A 20,320-nucleotide genomic window follows, 5' to 3' on the forward strand; every position below is an offset into this window, starting at 1 on the left:
GATCGCGCTGTTGGGGGCCGGAACGATCGTGGTTCTGCTCTTTTTTTCTCTCGCTGCCTCGCCGGCAACCGATACCGACGCGAGCCTCGAGTGCCGTGAGAGAAGCACGGCCGTCGAGGGAAGACCGTCGTGGCCTCTCGTCTTTCGCGACGGCCAACGCCGATGTGTTCCGTGAAACCCCCGCGGTTCCTCTACCTTCGATGACTCTCCACGCTACTTCGATCCCCGTTCGATCGATCTCATTCCCGGCAAATTTCGCCTACGAGTGCTTCCTAGCCGAACCGTTTCCGTTTCTTTCCCACAACTCTCAGCGAAGTGACCAACGTCGGGCTGTCGGCTCACGACCGTCGACGATCAGCTTTGTCTCACGGAACCGAGTTTGGACTAATTCGAGTGCAACCACCGGATCCGTCTACTTATTAAGCAAACTCGAGGAACCCTAGTCGCCATCGTCGAACGATTTCGTCTGAATGCCGAGCACGGACCCTCCATCGGTCTAACAGGTCGGATTATTCCCTAGCTTTTCTCGAACGCGAGAAGAAGGAAGGCGTTGCCGGGCGTCTCAGCCAGGTAGCCGAACCAATTAGAATAATTGTCGTCTCTCGAGCGATCGTTCGGTCGAACCCGTCTCGAGGATCGCGTCACTCGCACGGAATCCACGGAACCACGGCCGGGAGAGTCGAACCGCGGTGACCTTGCGGGGTAACACGAGATGGGCGACGAGGACGCCGCCGGGGATGAACGACGTATCCTTTGGTGATTTATCACGTTTCAGGATGGAATATTAATATCGGTATGGCGTGCGCCTCCGGTCCTTTTCCAGGCGTCACGAGCGTCCTCGATCGCGCACACCGAGTCGCGTCCAACCACCGTGCACCGTGTACGTGTGCACACGTCTCTGGATCACGATGCACGCACACACCTTCTCCGTAGGTATTACGAACGGGACAGAGGATAGCTACCGGTCACAGCAGGAGAGCACGCCGGGGGTCCTCTACCTCTCTGCCGACTCGAACCTTGCTACCGAGAAAGAAGCGAACTTTCGTTTCTTCTCTCTTTTCCTCTCTTCCCTTCCCTTCCCTCCCCTTCCCCTTCACTGCCCTCCCATTCCCAGCCCTTCGCTCCTCCGCGGCTGTCTCTTCTTCTTGTTCTTCTTTCTCCTCTTCGTGGTCCCGCTTCGCGTTCCTCCCGTTCCCTTCCCGGCGACGGCGCTACCGTCTGCTGATTCGTCGAGCCTGTGCGGTCACGTGACCGCTTTATAAGGAACACGGCGCCGTCGATCGCGACACTCGCCCGCTGCGCTTCCTTTCGCAAGTTGCTTCTTCTCCTAGCTTTCCTACGTTTCGCGTTGCGCACGCTTTGTTTGCCGTCGATTTTGCAACACCTGTCTTTAGAAGCTCGTTAACATCGATGACCAGGCTAAGATCGCGGGTTCTTATCCGCGTTATCAACGTTTCCGTTGGCGTTGCGTCGACGCTTTCCAGTTCACAGCCGACGACGAGGAGTCGTACAAGCAACAACAACGACGCGATCGCATCTATCTTATCGCCCTCTTTAAACGCAGCAACGAACGGCTATGTATCGCGCCGCTACGGGGACGATCGCGAGATAACGCTTTATTTTTCTATAAGGATGTTTGTAAGTCGGCTCGAGATGATGGAGCACGCGATAACAGGCCGAGCGGGAGCCGACTGAACCTCGATCGAATTCCAGTCTAGACGCGAACGTAAATAAATCGACGTCGAGTTCGATCGGACGCGTTGAACTTTACTCGAAGAAGCCAATACGACGGCAACGTTCGGCCCGAAAGCTTCTCGCTTTACGCGTTCGTCTCGGCCATCGACTCGACGCGCTCTCCTTTTCGAGCTTCTCGAAAATCTCGTCGACCTTTCCAGATCTCGGGTGATTAGAAGACCGCGAGAAATCGCGAGCCGCGAACAACGCTCTCGACCGTTAGACTTTCTCACGCGCGATACACCGATTCTGCGTTAAATATCGCGCGTGAACCGAATCGCGTTGTCGATCCCCTGCTCTCGACCGTTATTCCGAACCGTGTTTCTCTGGCCGTACGAACACCGACGAAAGACTCGTGGAAAACGTGGCTGTGTTTCACGCGACGAATACGAAGAGCGATGGGCGCGCGACGCGCGATCTCGTTCGATAGGCCCAATTACGAAGAGGCGAGGAAGACGGATGCGTGGAAGTTACGGGAACGACGCGAACAGCGGCTCGGTTACGAAGTTGCTAGTCCGAGGGCATCGAATCCAAGAACCGACAAGACGAGCGAAGATCGTTTAGATCACGTGAAGAGAGAGAGCGCGCGCGGGATAGGTGGTTCCACTCGCCGAGGCAGGAAGAAGATCGAGAAGAAGCCCCCGCGGCGGGAGGTTTTAATCTTCAATTCCGAAAATCAACGTAATGTATTCCTCCCCGAGGGGCTCGGCCTGTTCCCGACTTAGAACAGGAGGGGGAAGTACGAGGGAGACGAGCGCAACCTGTAATTTCAACGCGAGCGGACTAAGTCGTCGGTAATATGGGAACCCAGAGCTGGTATAACGGCTCATTTCCATAATTCGTTCTTTAAGCATCATTTTTAATAGGCCCCTGGCGCCGAGCGAACAGGGCTTTAGCTTCTCTGTCTTTTTCTCTGTCCGTTTCTATCCGTTGTTCGTTCCTCCGAGTCAACAACGACGGCTTAAGGTCCAGAGACGAGTCACCGGCAGACCCCCGTCGAGACTACACAGTGTCGCTTAAACTTCCGTTGCCCTTTATCCGTGACCCCGATGACATCTTCATCGCGTGTTTCATTCGCTACGATAGCGAGCCTACCCCCGCCGCACCTCACTAGGAAGTTGTAAAGCTCCTCCAGCGTCGTAACGATGCGATCGGTTAACGGTTTGCCGCTGCCTCGGCTACGATACGTTGTTTTCTTCTTCGCCGTTTAGCCTTTCGGCGTTTAAATGTTTAAAGTTACGCCGGTGCAGAGTTACTCGATGAAAAGATAGAAATTGTCGAGAATCGTTCAAGCAGAAACGCGTACGGCTATTTCGGAGTATTTTCTTCGTCGTGAACGTCGCGAACGTCGTCGAACGATCCAGGGGAGACCGTGAGTTTTACCTTGTCCGAGAACCTGACGGGACCCCTTGGATGGTTCACGAGGTCAAAAATAAACAGGCAAAGTTTTACTTTCCTCAAACACGTTTCGTGGGCCCCTCCCCGTGGGCCGTGCCGGTTCCGAACATCCAAACGTCCTTCGCACGTTTCTCGATTTCTGGAAGGAATGCAAGTACGCGCGCACCGGATAGGAAGGAAAATATTTGCCAACTTTCCCCTGTTTACTCGGCTTTCTGTCGTACAGAAATTCCTCTTCGGTCGTTTCACCAATTTTTCCGTCAACAAGCATCCGAGATCGATGGAGATCAGCGGCGAAGAAAAATCCGAGTGCCGAGCAGGGAGAATTTATCGGTTCTCGAATACGGTCGATCGGACGTTTCTGAGAATCCCTCGGACCTTCGATCTCCAGCATACGCGACGAGGCAGCCAGAGTTCGCGCATCTCCCGAAGGGTCTTTAATCTCGCTGTTCAACCCGCCCCCGAGACCTGACAATTAATCACGAATTTCACACCACGATCGGAGCGTAGAGAAGAAAGGAAGGCAGAGGAAAGGTGGGAGGATTCTTCGAGGCTTCTTTGCCGCGTCTCGACCGGACCTACGCGGTCCCGTGCAATGAATAGAACACACACCGCACCGAGGAGGGGAGCTCGAGCGTGCAACGGAACCGTGGAAGTTTGGTGTCGGTGAGACGAATCGCTAAACTGGGCTGCATTGACAAATGATTCGAACGGTTTGTAGCTACGAAACCGGAGGACCTCCCACATCGAGCCTGCACACGCCTCGTCCCTCGAGCTTTCGTGGTTCCTCGTCGTGCCTCCCTTTCCCTCTTTCTCCTCTTTTCTTTCCGCTGCTCAAGGTTGCGGACACGTTCCCGAATGACACGGTCCTCCCGGATTAAAAATAGCATCACGACGACCAACTTGGACTCCGCGTTTTCGCTATTTCCTCCGCGTCCCAATGGCGGATCGTCGCAATCTCGGTTCACCGAACGTAAACGAACTTCCACAGATTCGCGAGGCTGTAGAGGTGCGTGAGTGAATCCGGCCGAAAGTTCGTAAATTTTGCAAGGTTGGACGATAATACGTGGCTCGTGGTCGTCGTAACCGTTCCTTAGAAATCCGCTCGAACCCATCGGCTCTTGCGAGAATCCCCTAGCTAATTGGTTCTTCCTAAGCGAAGCTCTTCGATTCGCTAAGATGGTAGGATAAAAAGATCAAACGTTCCGATCAGAGAAGCGATTATTCAACTACCCAACGAGTAGAAAAGAGTAGCATGGAAAGAAACGATATGTCACTTCGCTACGACAATCGCACGTTCGTTCGTCGAGGAGAGTCTCGACCTAGTCGAGATGTAAATGTTTCTCTATATCGTAACAAATTGGCCGGTTTAGGGACTTCTTGGGTCGATATACAACGTGTACGGGATCAGGGAGCAGAGAGTGGCACCGAACGCGCTAAGACGAAAAGAGAAAAGGATCGAACGCGGACGTTGCGAAGCTCTATAGGGGGTCGGTGTAGCGAGGGACGAACAGAACTCATCTTACAAGCTATCCCGGTTGTTGTAAGTACGCGCATAGAGAGATGGCCGAACTGCTCGATGCTTATGGTGGTTCACGTGGGACGAGACGGCAGCGCGACGCAAGACACCGTAGCATACCACACACAACGCGACACCTCGGCTCCGAGTTGACCGAGGACTCCACGAGGACCACACACGAAGGATCGCCCTTTCCCCCTCCCGCTTTTTCTTTCTCCGTCCACACCACCATGGCCTTCCTCCTTCCATCTTCCACGCGAAACCAAAGAAAAAAAGCCGGCAGCCCGAACGGGAGAAGGACGCGCGAGCGAGCGAGCGAACGAGCGAGCGAGAGACCGACCGTCTGAAAACCGAGAGGAGTCACTTAACCACCTTGCTATTAAACGCGCCCGGGAAGTAGCCATAAAGGCGCGATACGCTCGCGAACCGGCTCGTTACGAAATCGCACTCGTGACATTGACCAGTGGCCGGAAGCGCGATTTTTTGCCGGATCGAGCGCGCACGCTGTTCGCAGAAACGTGCAATCAATTTCCCCTCGCGAGGCAATTTGATTCGTGAGACGCGCAACGATCGTTTAAACGGCCAAATCGAAAAAGAGACGGAGGATTCGCCGATTCCGTTGATTCTCTTAGCAGATGGTACGCGTAACGCTCGAGTCTCGGGCCTTTTGCACGCACGTATCTCGGCACTCGACGTCTCGAGACCCCTGGGAGCCAAGTTCTGGCTTGAAATTCTTCCTGGTAGGGAAGTGATTCCTTTGGAATCCTAATATCACGATGTTGGCAAAACAGAATCGATGGGTGGTAGAGTCCTAGCGCGACGCGAATACACGAAGATCGAGGGGACAAGAAGCAACGAAGAAGAGACTCTACTCTCGAGAAAGATTTATGCGGGTTGAAAAGGTCGTCGGCTAACGGTGGCTTTCTCGGCAGGGGGTTTCCCGCATTGTTGCTAATTGCGCGTCTTAGCGGTGAAAACACCGTCTTGGTGGTCCATTATACGACGAGGCTATAGAGAGGTTCGACGAGCGTCAACGACGAAGCGAACCGTTCGCTGTCACCTACGAACCAGCCGTCATCCTCGAAGTTCAGCCCGTAAACACCTCACAAAGGACCTTCCTTTTTATGACCTGCGTGCAATTCGCTTTTACCAGCCGAGGAAAAGAGGAAAGGTCCGACGAGCTACGAAAACAAGTCATTGAACGATTTATGGCGTGTTTCCGTACTTTTATAAACTGGAGAATGCGTTTACAACGAAGGTAATAGTACATCTCGAGAACTAGATATATCGTGCGTTCATTGTCGAAACATTTTCTAGGTAAAGTAGTTTTAAACTAAACGAGTACGCGAGGGTCGTGAAGAGATCTTTGGACGTAAAGTCGAACAATCGTACGATCTTCTCAGCGTAAGCTAACATGTTGGTAAATACAGGAAAAGGAAAGGACCGTTGGAAACGATTCATTGTTCGATTTGCTGGTGTGCGTTTCACATTGGACCACGACCTCCGTTCACGAAGGCCAGCGCCGAGAGACCGAGGTTACATTTAAGCGCAATCGATGCAGACGGCTGGCAAGAAAGTCGCTGGAACGCAGGATGCGTCGAGCGCAATCAGAGTTCCGAATCGGAGCGCGGTGGGGCTACACCGATTCCGATGCCGAGTTTTACTAACGCGTTCCGATTCGAAACGAGCGAATGGAGGTGACCGACAAAAAGAAACTATCGGAACACGAACAATGCGGAGAACGGAGGAAGGTGTGCGTTGACGTTGCGCGGATGGAGGCCATCGACATCGATGATCGACCTCTGAAAGCTTTCCACGTACGTATTGCCATCCTCGTTTTATCGGTCGCCAAAAAGTACCAAATTCTTCAGGGACGATATCGAGACGGAACGCGAAACGGATACTCTCTGTAAAGTTGAAACGTTGAAACGAAGAAAGACGAGGTACGCTTAGATAATGCCATTATTAAAACGAGGATACACCGCGACAAAGATTCGCGACGAGGGTTCCTTGACAAAAGGAACCGTTAAAGCATCGTCACTCCGCTCACGGACTCACCGGTTAGTCAGAAGTTGGCGGATTCCCACGTGGGACGCGCGTCGAAGGATGCGGGCCGAAAATATGCAAATTTATATTCGTATCCCGGGACACGATTCCTCATCCTGCCTGACTGGGCTGCCTGGTTTACTCACTTGCACGAACCTCGACGACCAACCTTCTTTTTCTCGCTGGCTGTCTCCCCTTCTTCCTCTCTTTCCTCTTCCAGTCATTACCATACGTGACCATAAATGAAACCTGTCTCTTCTATTCCCCCGTAACAATGGAACAATCACGACGAAGCACAAAAGGGGACTCCTATGCGTGTCTACGTGGACATACATATGCATCTTCTCGGGGGCCAACTTTCCTTCGATTCCCTTCCACGTGCCCCGTTATCCTTCTTCGTTCGACCGCGCGAGAGAAGCGAAACTTGGCTGCCAACGGTCCTGCGACAGGATACCGGTTCGTCCTGTATCCCGGACCGGGACGATTCGTCCTGCGACCGGGACACGTGAAGTGTCCTTTTGTCTAGCGAAGATTAGGCCCGTGAATCTGACTCCGAAAAGAACGGATCTAACGGTCGCGGGACTAACTTCCTACATGATCGCTTCCTTCTATATAATTTTTTATTTCGTCTTCTGTACGTTAACGGTCAAGGGATCGCGGAACCGGGGACCAGACCAAGGACCAGTCGGAGGCTGAAAAAATACGTTAGCTTCTTCCTGCTATGTAGTTTCCAGGGACTTTTGTCTAACGGACAGGATGAAATAGCGTGGTTGGGAGTGGGTCGATTTAATATGCGAGAAACGTATATTTCGCGCAAGAGATATTAACCAGGTAATAGATCGACGTATTAATCGACGACGCAATCGACGATCGCGTAAGCAATAGCACCTACAGTCGTACGTATCTTGTAGCAAAACATCTGGAGTCTCTGAGGATCGTTCGTGCATCGGTACATTTCATTTCTGTGTAACGTTTATAACATAACCTTGCCATTTCGAAGTCCAGATACGATCTTTTTAAACGTAACAAGGAGGAAATAATTCTGACTCGACGTCGTACAATCCCGAACTATGTCTCGAGCTTCTTATCTTCCGCCCTGTGTATCCCAAATTATTGTTTCGTCTCTCGAAACACGTAAACATTAACGCCTGATCGATAACGCACCTCGCCGTATCTTTCCCACCGGCAATACTCAGGCAACCAACACGAGTCCTTTCCTAATTTCGCATGTAGATTGCTTCTACGACATTCAAAGAGAGAAAGTGTGTGTGAGAGAGAGAGAGAGAGTTCCCTTTAAAATTTATCCCATCGCTAAGATAGGAATGATATTTGTGAACCTACCTACGCATCTACCTACGACCTAAACCATTCGAACGTGTTCTCAGGACGAATCGGTCGTTTACCAGCATGCAGGTGTCGAAGCCTCGAAATTGTTAGCGGGCTTCCGGTGCCAGCGGCAAAAGTACGTTACAGCCGGAACATCGATCCCCGCCTCCCAGTTCTTCTCGAACTCGATTCGAAAGATCCGAATGCAGTCTAGACTCCCACACATACCAACGAGCCTGACCGATTTTTACGCAATCCCATTGAACATGACCTGCGGGTCATATTGTTGCATCGATGCACCGAATCGAGAGCTCGGGACCTTTCTCCTCCTACCTGATCCGAGGATAATCCCATCCTGGGAGCATGGGGACATTGTCCTAGGGGACCTAGTCCCCCCCATGGACTCGAAAATACCCTTACTATAGGGGTTTTACGATGAGCAGTCCCCCATCTTCTTTCCTCGGATGCATCGTTGGCCGATTTTTCTCTTTTATTCGTCCTCCGTAGAGCGTCATTGTCACGCTGCGGCGAATCTCGCCGCGGTGACGTTCGTCACCCCCTATTTTTCTCGCGACAACGGGCCAAGAGGGAAGAGAGAATTGAATTTTCGATATATGGGGTACGTACAACCGTCGCACGAATAGCGCAGGACAGGCGGCTGTTTGGAATTAGAAACGATGGTTGTATATACACAAAACCAGGTAACGAATTTTCGAGCAACCTGGGAAAACAGTCAGGTCTAGAAAGGTTCAGGCTGGTGCTTTCTATACAGCTGATTAAAATACACGCACGAGATTCCGGATCAGTGGCGTGGGCGCGTAGATCTTTGGTCCGCGTGGGTCTTTCCATGTTTGGTCTCGGCCGTTCCTTTCCCGCTCGTGATATCTCGAGGATCGAAGAAAGGGAAGCGGGGTAAAGGATAGAGCCGTGCTCGTTGTCAATCTTCATTAATTAAAGCGAGGTCAAAATCGGGCCCAGGTCTGGTTCCCGTAGAGTTTAAAATCTAATCTATGATCTTACCCGGTTCTCTACCATTGGTTTCATTCCGTTTTGTTCCCTTTTTTTCCACGTCTATCCGACGATCGAACGTATCACGCGAGCAGCGATAACCGAGAAATATCTAGTTGTTGCGTCGTTAAGATACACGATGATTCTCGATCTAATTGAAAAACTGCGGAGTTAACACCGTACCGATACGTGCGATTCTTTGTTAGAAATTAATATCGTCCCAGTGCAAGGACCGCACCGATCAGAGATTCGAGCCTTCAGCCAATTCGATCAAGGGGAACTAAGATAAAGTGGAACACCGAAGGCTGGTATTCCATCTTATCGCTATTTATCCATTTGCTATTTCTTCGCACACGTTGAAGACTTTACTCGTGTTTAGGTAAACGGTGCATCTGTATGCGTATAAAATAGAAGCGAGATCGTGCGTTGTACAATGTGCTTTTTTGAGTTAACTGTCAAGAGAATCATCCCGTAAAAGCGACTGCACCGATTCACCGACAAAACGAAATTCATGGAATCGTTTGTCGAAGGATTTGGCAGTCGTCGAGCGAGCGACACCTTCGCCGCAGTATTTATTTGCCGGCGGTAAATCAAGTTCCGAGAATTTGCTCGTCTTTCCGACGAGCCATCGGTGGAAGGCGAGCAGGTATTATAATTTGCACGTCTTCGGTCGAATTTTGCGAGTTCCGTAAACATTTTACAGGCGACTCGTTCTTCGCATCTCTCTCTCCCGTCCGCAGAAATTTGGGAAACTGGTTTGAAAGGTCCTTCGAAGCTGTCGTTTCGTAGAACCTCCGGGAGATCGATAGCTTCTCTCGAAAATTCAATCGCGATAAATCTTCGGATCATTTTCGAAACGTCGAACGACAAGGGAGAAGAGAATCGAAAACGACAGCCACGAAATCCTCGGCCAGAGCTCGAGCTACGCACTTGAAGACCCTTCCGCGCGTAGATTATTTAACTATCGCTATGTATGTACTATTCCTTTCCCAAGCGACACATTCTCGTATTACAGCGAAATTATCGATTGTCGCAACTGCGTTTGAATAGATGACGTTTCGATAAATATACGTGATTACGTAATCGCTTGTCAAGAATATGTATCAATGGAATGGATCAGACGCGACTGATTCGAAACGTTCGCGTCACCGCGTAGTATCTCCCCTCTCGCAAGGGGGAAAGGCACGACATTTGGAAGCAAGAGCTCTGCCGACTCGTCTTTAAGCTCGCTAAGAGCGGAAAGAGAATCTTAGAAACTCACCAACAACGAGTGGAGGCGATCCGCCGGTATTTCCTTTGATACATCGGGCTCCCTCGGTGATCGAAACGACGAGAAAAATCCTCAAGAAGAATCCGGAAGTCAGTCTTGACACGGAATCGTCGGTGATAAACAATCGGCTATACGGCAGGCGGCATATCCGACCAGGTAGCAGACCGCAAACACCAGGTAGAAGAGGTTCGAGGCACCACGTGCTCGTTCGGATACACGTCCTAAGGGGCGAGAATCGTCCAGTTGTCGGATGTCCAGGCCGAGGCAGCGCCCGATTTGCGTGCTTTTCAACTTTTCCACGACGTTCTCGTCTGATAACGGCAATTTCACGCTCTCGTCCAAGACACGTGCGCGTACGAGGCAGCGAACGAGGAGGCGACGATCGGAGGAACGAAAAGGACGACGGGCGATGACAAGTGGCGGAAAAGGGAGGAAGAACTCGCAGGAAGAGGAGGAAGAAGAAGAAAAAAGAGGAAAAGGTGAAAAAGAAGAGGAAGGAGAAGAAGAGAAACGCAACGCGAGTGAGTCACGAAAAGTCCAAGTCTGAATCGAACCGCCAGTTTCCAAGGATGCTCGGTTCGAACTGAGAGCACCAAGAGGTTCCTCACGAGTCCCTGCCTCGGGTGTGGGTTTTCGGTTCGTCTTTCCCGTTTTTTCCCTCCGTCTCTGTCTTCCTCCGGCCTCGGTTTCTCTCTCTGTCTACGTGGGTTCTCGTGGCGTCGTCTTCTCTTTCTCCTTCTCTCGATTTCGTTCTCGCTTCTTCCTGTCGCTTCTATCCTTGTCCCACTTGCGTTCTCTCTCGTCAGGGCCGACGATGGTGCGGCGTTTGTGGGCCCCCAGGGCCCCTGGGAGGCGGTCGCCACGCGGCTAGAGTGGGGAGACCCCTAACCTAACTTAACCCGGACCAAACAGCCCCCACCACCTCACACCCTCAACCCTTATCCCTTCCACCTAGCCGAGACGTGTCTCTTCTACCTCGATGCCTCTCTTTCTCATCTTCGGTCTCTCCTTTTCTCCCCTTGCTCTTCGAACCGCTGTAGATCCCAAGGAAAGAACCGAGCCGTTTCTACGTGTGTCGCGTGTACCGATCGCGATCGTGTCTCGGTTTGCCGATGCGCGATGCAGCTGCGACAGGAATACCTCGATCGTCTCTTTTTCTCGGTTCCTCTCTCTTACGGCTCGATGAATCATTTATCAGGCGAGACATTTTTCGTGACCTGGATGCGTCGCGGCAGGAACGTGGTAATTACGTGCAATTAATAGAAACGTGTGATTAAAATGCAGTGGTTGCGGAAACGAGCCGCTGCTTCTCAACCGACGAGACGATGCGTCTACTCACGGCGACGAGTACGATGGAAGGGATCGATCAAGTTCGCCGAATCTATTTACATGAATTCCAGATTCGCTGTCGCGGACCTACCGCGGCGCGATCTCCGATCGATCGACGTCCATCCTCTCTCTAAACGTCGAAACTCGTGGTTGGCCGTACTCGAGGGGGCAGCCGGCGCTCGCGTCGCCTTTAATTCGGGCCAGTCGATCGGACGAAAAACAAGTGGGCATTGTCGAGAGAAAGGAAGGAGGAAAAAAGAGAGAGAGAGAGAGAGAGGAGACGGCAGCGCTCGGTCGCGGCCTCGCGACGAAAGAGTTATTGCGGTTGCGTTCTTTTTCGAACGCGGTAGTAATATATTCGTACGGGAGCTCGTGTCGCGCGGCCAAGCCTCACGCACACGGATCCGTTGCGTCCGTCTCCAGAAGAGGCGGCGGCTGGGAAAAAGAGAGAGAAGGAGAGGAAGGAGCAGCCGGGAATAAGAAAGCTCCGCAAGGGACTCCCACAGGGCAACCCACACGGTCGAAAGGAAAGGACACATCGGGTTCTCGCGTTCGAGCGCGGTCGTCTGGCCGTGTGCGTTCGTTCGGTTAGGTGGCGCTGCGTGGATCGCGCACGCGGTGCGTAACGGAATCGAGGGAAATTTTATTTCGCCGCCGATCGTCGTCCCAAGTGCGGACTTTGTATGCGCGAGGAAGATCTTTGTCCGTGAGGTCTTCCCCTTTGCCCGAACTGTCCCGAACTGCGGCCGATTTGGTGGAACGAGAATCTCGACGAATAACGAAAATTGCCGAACGGATCGCGAGGTTGAACGAACCGCGATGTCGGAACTTAGAACGATTCCGTATCGAGTCGTAATTTCGTAATTCTAGAGACTCGGAGACGATTTAATTCCAAGATCTCCTAGACACGCAACCGGTCGACGATCTGGACCCGATACTTTGTTCGGACTTGAACGAGCGAGCATGCGTCGTGTAATGCGGGGAAATGCATCGCAGATGGAGAATCATCCTAATATACCCCGGGAAGACGTAGGCAGACCTGCCCCCTGCTTCGAATGCGTTTCGCTACTCGTGTGCGTGTGCCTCTGTGTGCATTGCTGCGAGCAGCGTGTACGCACACGGACACACGCGTCCGTCCAACTCGTCTCTGTGCACGCACGAGTGCGTGCTTTCGTACCGCGTTACATTCACCGTGCGAGATCCCGCGAGTCTCCCAAGATTTAACGTAGCCTGAAAGATTTGCTGGCCGAGTTTAAATTTAAATCGACTTTAATTTGTTGCGCAGAAAATCGCGCTTGTCCGCCACTGCCATTCGTCGAGTCTCGTTGACCGCTCTCCCTCGAATTCACATCTGGATCGAGATCGATGCGATCGACACGACAATATTCGTTGAACGGTTTTCCCCCTTTTTCTGGATCGTCGAAAAGATCCATTATCGTTTCTCGTGCGTTTCTCTTTCGTTTCCGAAGAAAGTCGACGATTATCGTCCGATCGACCACGCAAGATTTCGTTGGCGATCAACGCGATTGACAACGTACCGTTATTCAGCGACGTTCCCTCCAGTTTATTTGATTATTTTAATCGCGAGGCTGGACGCGCTTCGGATCGATCCGGCCATCTCGATTCACCTTCTCGTCTCGGTCAGGTTTGCCTCCCTTTTTATACGGCCGTGCATTTGTCATTCGTGAAGCAACGACGATCGCGGCTCGGAGATTTATTCCAGCTCCAGGCTGCTTTCACGGCGCGCCGCATCCTCGCTGACAGAATCAAAATTTATTTCTCAACGTCTCGCGACGCCCGCTCGTCGAAATGTCCTGTAAATTACCTAGCAGTCATTGACCACCTTCGATCACGCCGGTAAGCGTACTTTTTCTCCAATTTTATCGAAAATGCTCCCGCGCAAAGAGTCGAACCGCGCGAAATTTCCTTGGAAAAACCTTCGCCCGTGGCGAAACAACGTACATATACATATATTCGACGAGATCACATTTCCTAGCTCTTAGAACGAAGAATTCGTTCTCTGGCGATTCCGATGATACCAGTCGGTTGCTAAAATTTCGAAAGACCTACCGCAGTAAATCGGGTTAATTACACGAGCAGTGGTGTGCCGCGATCGGTGAATGAGCGGACACGAGCATGGTGGTCCCAATTAGGTCAGTCGGGACGCCAAAAAAGGACTCGCGTTACCGTCCTTTGGGACTATGACCAGCCGATCGACGATCGCTCAACGTTGATGCTCCGCCAAATTTTCCTGACCCGAGGATTTCTTCGTCCGTTGGAAAGAGACTGGAAAATTTTTTACAGACGGTCGTCTTCCATATGGAGCTTATATGTGTGTACACGTTTCACTGTACGGTACTCGATGAGTTTGAGGAAGAAATTTAGAAGACTGTAACGACGCGAAGATTATTTATCTTGACACCGTTGGGGACGCAAGGTAGAAGTATAGCGGAGCTTGTGCGGAGTAAACCGTGATATTGCGTGGGACAGGACCAGCCACGGAGGCTGCGTGCTCTGCTGGGGGCGGCTTCTTGCTTCTTCACTTTTTCCTCCTCGCGTTCCCTTTTTATTTCTCGCTCCCTCCCGTTCCATCTTGTCCCACTTGCGTTTCTTTTTTCCCTCCGACCACTTTGCTCCGAATGGAGCAACGAAAGCACGCTGTACTCTTGAAACGCCCACAAAATGATTGATTTAAGGAGCCAGGACGCGTCTGCCTCGCTTTCGACGATATACTCCGCGATGTCTGGACCAACCACGAACTACTTCTTCAAAGTTATTTCATTTCTACTTTAACTTCTGTTTAAACTTCTCCTCTTCTCCACTCAGTTCTGCTACCTTGATAGATATTTATCGACAAGGCTATCGTCTACGATTTTATTTCTCCGATCGCACGCCTCTTCGATCATCTCTGAAAGTTTCTATAAAATAACGACAAATTTCTCTCTAACCTGTTTTAAACATTTGCAGCCTCTCTCCGTTGGTAAATCTAGCCGCGTTACTTCAAACTCATCAGAGCTCAGTGTTACGATCTGGAGATACAAGATGAGAAATTAGAAAAGGGAACTCGATCCGAGCAAAGCGTAGCCAGACGTGGGACAGGACGATCCGCGGAGGCTGCATGCTCTGCTGGGGGCGGCTTGCTCGTCTCCTTCCTCTCGAGATCCTTTCTCCGTCGTTTCTCTTCAACAGCTTCTCCCCTCCTTGTTCCTCCGAACTAGACGATCGAGCGACGGTTGCCTCTCGAAAGCGGCTCGTGATCCTCCACGTTCACTCTTCGAGCCAGGACACGCGCGGTACCTCTAGGAAACGGGTCTGCACGTTCGTGTTCGAGAGGAGGGAGCAACAGGTGGACGAGCATGTACGCCGACCGAAAAATAGGGGCAAGTCATGAAACTTACGTCTTCGTTATCGATGCCATCGTGGACCACGTCATTGCCTTTTTTAGTAGGCAACTTGGTCGTTTCTGTTGTTCCCATTCGTTCGTTAACAATTTTTTTACTCACCGACTGATACGTCGTTGTTCTATTGCCATTTCGTTCGGATCGTTGGTCTTACACGAACAAAGGAAGCGCGCTAACGTTGTCTCGCGAGCGAAGAACGTTAGGAGGAAGGAGTAAGGCATAGCGAATCTCTCGCCTCGATTTTTTGACAGAGCTCGTGACTTTGATACCCCTATAACTTTTTTATATCGCGGTCAGCAACAATTTCGTCCCGTTACGCCGTTTTCTCAACTCGTTGCTAGCTTTTTATCGTCGACGTTCGTGTCTAGAATTCTTGCGATAAAGTTGGAACGGAGTATGCGCGCTGATAGTTGTATACTATAGATACAAAGAGCGGGCCGGTTTATCTCAATTACCGCTACTCCCGCAACCGCGTCGAGCAGTTGGTCGTTTAATTCGCAGTTTGCCCGGTATCGGTCAAATAAATAACGATAGTAGAACGGCCGTTTATCATGCACATCCATAATGTACAGCCGTTCTTCTTCTTCTACTTCCATCTCTCTTCGCGAAGTTCACGTCGCGATACCATCGTCGAGTGTTTTCGCCACGTTGCCTCCTGTTACCAGCCAGTAATTTAATTTGCCCGCCCCGAGCTTCTCAAATTGTCTCATCAATAAGAACATCGATCGATTAAAAACTTATATCCGACGTAATAAACGTCGCTTCTTTAACGTTAAATTAAATTCTCGTAAATGGAAATAGATGGAGACGGAATAAAGACGGTTACCTTTCCCTTACCGTTACTCCGTCCCTTTTTTTCACGATGATTCCCTGTGTCTCGCGTGGGTGCACGCGGACATCACGATACCGAACCCATCGTATCCTTTTTGAGCTCCTATTCGACGAGGCTGACCCTGAATAGGGATCCCAAGGGCGCCTACGTAACCCTGCCCGCCATTGTGCACACGCCAACCAGTTTCCATCTCGGATCTCCTTTTCACGCTCTTTCCGCCGAGTTGCCGCGGAAAGATACGCTCACGCGAGTGTCCTGGTCTTTCTACGTATCCGTGTCCTTAGATTTTATTGGCACATGTACGGTAGAATTTTGCTTATATGGACTTTCCGATGGAGAAAAGTAGCAGTTTATTTAAACGCGTAATAAGAGTCCGCTCATTCTCTTCGCCACCTGGTTGCGTACTTTTCGATCCGATCGGCCACTAATTAAAATTTCGTTCAAATACGATGAACATCGTACGCCGATGTCAGTCAGTTGGAAAGAAATATCGACTTTGTCGAACAAAGTCGAGCATTCGAATCGCAAAGGTACGTTTTCAGCAAACTTCCTTTCGCTATCTTTTGCTCACTGACGTAATGGCGATCCTCGAACTGGACGCATAACCAGTTTATTGGAATGATACAAAAGTATCGCGAGACGAGTTTCGGACCCAGGGTCAAGGAAGCGCGATGATGTAACAAGTTCCACCGCCTGTCCGCCTCTTTTTTCCTTTTCCGGCCGATTTCTCTTGCGCGGGCGCCGTTGCGCCGTTTCGTTAATAATTCGATTGTGCATCTTATCTGACATCTACCGCGACCAATAATTACGCGGCGAACGCGTATATCCGAATTTGTTCGTCGTTACCATCTGCCACGAACGATTGACTAGATACAACGGAGATAACCAGCCCACCTGACCCGTCCCTTCGTGGTCGACTTTCATCCATGGAATTTTCCCAATTGCTTCCAGCTACGACTCTCTTTGCACGCGTACGCCTGATTTCCATAAGAGGTCTTTCTAACACTCTGACGAACAGCTACGCCAAAGCGTCGTGTATAATTATCATTATCGAATCGTTTAACCCTTCGTGAGTAGGTATCGTCGTGCGACTGACCGAGTCTCTCAGACCTGTTATGATATAATGGCGTTTATCTGATACCTTCTCGGAATAAACTGACTTGTTTTCGTTTCGTAGGTCTCATCTACCGTTAGGATTAACTTTCATAAATATCAGATAGCGGTCTTCCCCATAGCATATTTCTGTCTCGGTCCCTCCACCGTGTTAAAGTCCGATGATCTTAGTAAGAGCGATAATAATACTGTAAAATAATAAGAAAACAATAGCAAGTAATATAATTGCGCATGTGATATAACGGGAAATGGTACAATTGTCCAAGAAATTGCTGGAGCGTTGCTATCGTTTCGCGGACGGTTATGTCTACGAATTCCAAACTGCTAGATAATTTGATCTGTCTGTTTCGTGGATCGATACTCGCGGTATCTACATATTTCTTTCTCAGTCTCCTATAACGTAACGTACCGTCGACGGTGCAATTAGATACGACCGTCTATTAGATAGAAGAAGCAGAAGTAAGCGTAATTGTACGTCAAAACAATACCGGTAGAAGATCGGTGTACACGTGTAAATGCGATCTTGCTGGTCGCCTATCGTCAAAGGTCGGCCCAAAGATCCGAGTGCTTTACCGGTCACGCTGAAAACAGGAGCCCTCGTAGATGCTATCGCGTAACCTTCTAACACCACTTTCCTCTCTCGTCCTCTTCATCTCCGTCCTTCTTTCATCTTTCTCGTTCCTTTCCTCCGTCCTCTTGCTCGGTTATCTTGTTGTCTCGTGGCCCCTTTTCACCCTTCACAGTCCCTGCCGATCGCATTATTTCGTTCCACCAATTCATCCAGACCTTCCATCAACCGCAGAATAGCCAGGGACAACGTCAGCCGTGGCCACGGAGGTTCTTCGTCGGGCAGAAACATATTGGCGCCAGGTAGTTAAAGATCTGATCTCGGATCTTGCGTCCACGGGTCATTTTTTCCAGTCTTGCTAAAAATACAGAGTCGATCGGCTTCTTTTCACGCCGGAATTTAGGTTAAGTTCGGACCCACGATTTGGAAAATCGATCTTTCGAAGATAGAAATTGGCTGGTGCCTGTTAATGGTGACAAATTACGGTGTCACGACCGTTCACGTGGCCACGTCAGAAATCATCAACGACACAACGAAGATTAATTGCGTAACAGTAGCTCGATTGCGTAAGCTAGCTACTCGAGGCGCTCGACGATTTCTCCGATCGCGAACACACGCGACGACGGATCGCTCTCTCGACTTAACCTTTCGCAGGAATTTCACCGAAGTTATCGTATATTGATAGTTTTCACCCCGAACTCTCGACTTTTTCCCTGCGGCCGTGATGTTACGAGAAAGTGCAAAGAAACGCGCTACGCTCGCCGCAGCCATCCGGGGGGATTCTCATCTTCTGGCTGGGTGTATCGAATCGAGACCAGCCGAAATTCTTCAAATTTCTCATTCGTTCGGCTAATAACGAAAATGGCAAAGATACCGAAAGATAGGCGAAAACGACATACGCCAAGACGGAGATCGGCCAGTTCCAACTAAAATACGTTCGTTCGTAACGGTTGTACCGTCAAGTTCCATGGAAAAGTTTGAAAGGTGTGGAGGAAGAAAGTTGGACTGGCCGTTGGGGAGGAAGTGCGGGCGCAAGGTGGCCAAGGAATCTGTGAAACTTAACGGTCGAACACGCCACGGAACAAGTGCACGACACACTTGTGGGAAGAAGGCCAATGGTGTTCCCTGGACGCAAGTTGTGCCGCAGAGGGTGCACGAAGGTGGTGGGTTCTCCTTCGTGGTCGTCGAATTAATAGGCCATCTGCTTCTTGCTGGCTCCTTCGAGGAAGTCAATGTTTAGGAAGTCCATGGGAAGCGGCGACAACGGAAAGCCCCATAAACGGTCGAGGACATGGGAACGAGCGTTCGCAAGAAAGTTACACGGTCTTACGCACGATGTTCCTCGTCCCTCTCGTCTTCCGCCAAATAGAGAAGAAGAGGAGAAGGAGCGCGTAGATGCGAGCTACTCCTTCTCGGTGTTAAGTGACCGCAAGGAAACGACGATCACCGATCGCGGATACTTCCAAGAGGTTACTTTTCCGGTCCTTTGACTTCTACCGTGAAACTGATGGGACTAAACTTTCGCAACGAATCTTTTGCTCACCGTGGTTAAACGGCTGCGAATATCCTTTGGTAAGCGCAATTCCTAATTGGTAGCAGTAATTTCTAAGTAAACGCGAAGCAAGCTACGAATTTTTGTCATTCACGCTACATTTAATTGCAAACTTGTATAGAAACGAATTAAGATTAACATATAATCATGCAAATATGGTCGATATCAGAATCGATCATGATCGATGGAACGAACGGATTTTCTGTCGTTATCCAGAAACAAATTGACGAACGAAAGAGAAGAATATCTGGTCGAAGGTGAAGGTTGAATATCGCGCGGAAGAATCTCAATCGCGTAAAGAGGAGAGTAGCGACATGGTGAAATACGTATCTACCACGTAATTCCGTTAAAAAAGCACGTAGTTTGTGCTCGACGCGCGGAATTACGTAACGGATAAGTTTCGAACGATGGTTGAGCCTGAAAACCGCAATCAGGGGAAAAAGGTTTCGAGAAGCAGCAGGCATCGGTGTACCCTCGACGACGTGGCTTCGTCCTTCGCGTCGTCTACGGAAGACTCGGCATGGGAAAGAATGTCGTTGATCGAGTACGTGCACGCGCATCGAGAGCCTTTTCGCGCCGCGGAACCGGTCATAAATTCATCAGCGATTCGCTTGAAACGCGTGTTTCTCCATGCGCGGCGCTAACGGGATCCACGCTGCAAGAATCGGGCACTATTTTTAGATAGCGATCGGTAATTCGTATCTGTCGATTTCTCGATGAGATTTTTTACCGCCGGCGATTTGAAAACGTACCCTATGACCGGTTCCGTTGCCAATAACCGACGCGTGGATAGATAACAAGCGTGGCGGGTAGATTAAAATGTGCTACAGTGCTACTTGATTCGTTCGAACGAGATTTTACTCGAAATTTCTGATTAAATTAACTCCTATCTCGGGAATGTATTTATCTTGAACGTAGTCGTTTGTTTTATTGTCACGATAGCTATCCACTTGTTTTTGTTCCCGACTACATAATTGAAAAGAGCACGGATGACGGAAACGGCGAACTGTTACACGAACTACTCGTCCGTCGATTCGGACGAACGAAATTCTACTGCAGTATATTTTAAACGAACGACGAATTTCTGGCGGCTTGACATTACGAATAGACGAATCGGGGACGGCAGACAGGATACGTCGGAGTTTGATTCGATCGGTCTGGGCGTTGAGAAACTTCGTTGCCACGAGAACAAGATTAATAAATCGAAAGGAGCCGGGTAGCGCG

This window comes from Bombus vancouverensis, chromosome 3 (assembly GCF_051014615.1).
Source record: "Bombus vancouverensis nearcticus chromosome 3, iyBomVanc1_principal, whole genome shotgun sequence".
In the NCBI taxonomy this organism is placed as follows: Eukaryota; Metazoa; Arthropoda; class Insecta; order Hymenoptera; family Apidae; genus Bombus; species Bombus vancouverensis.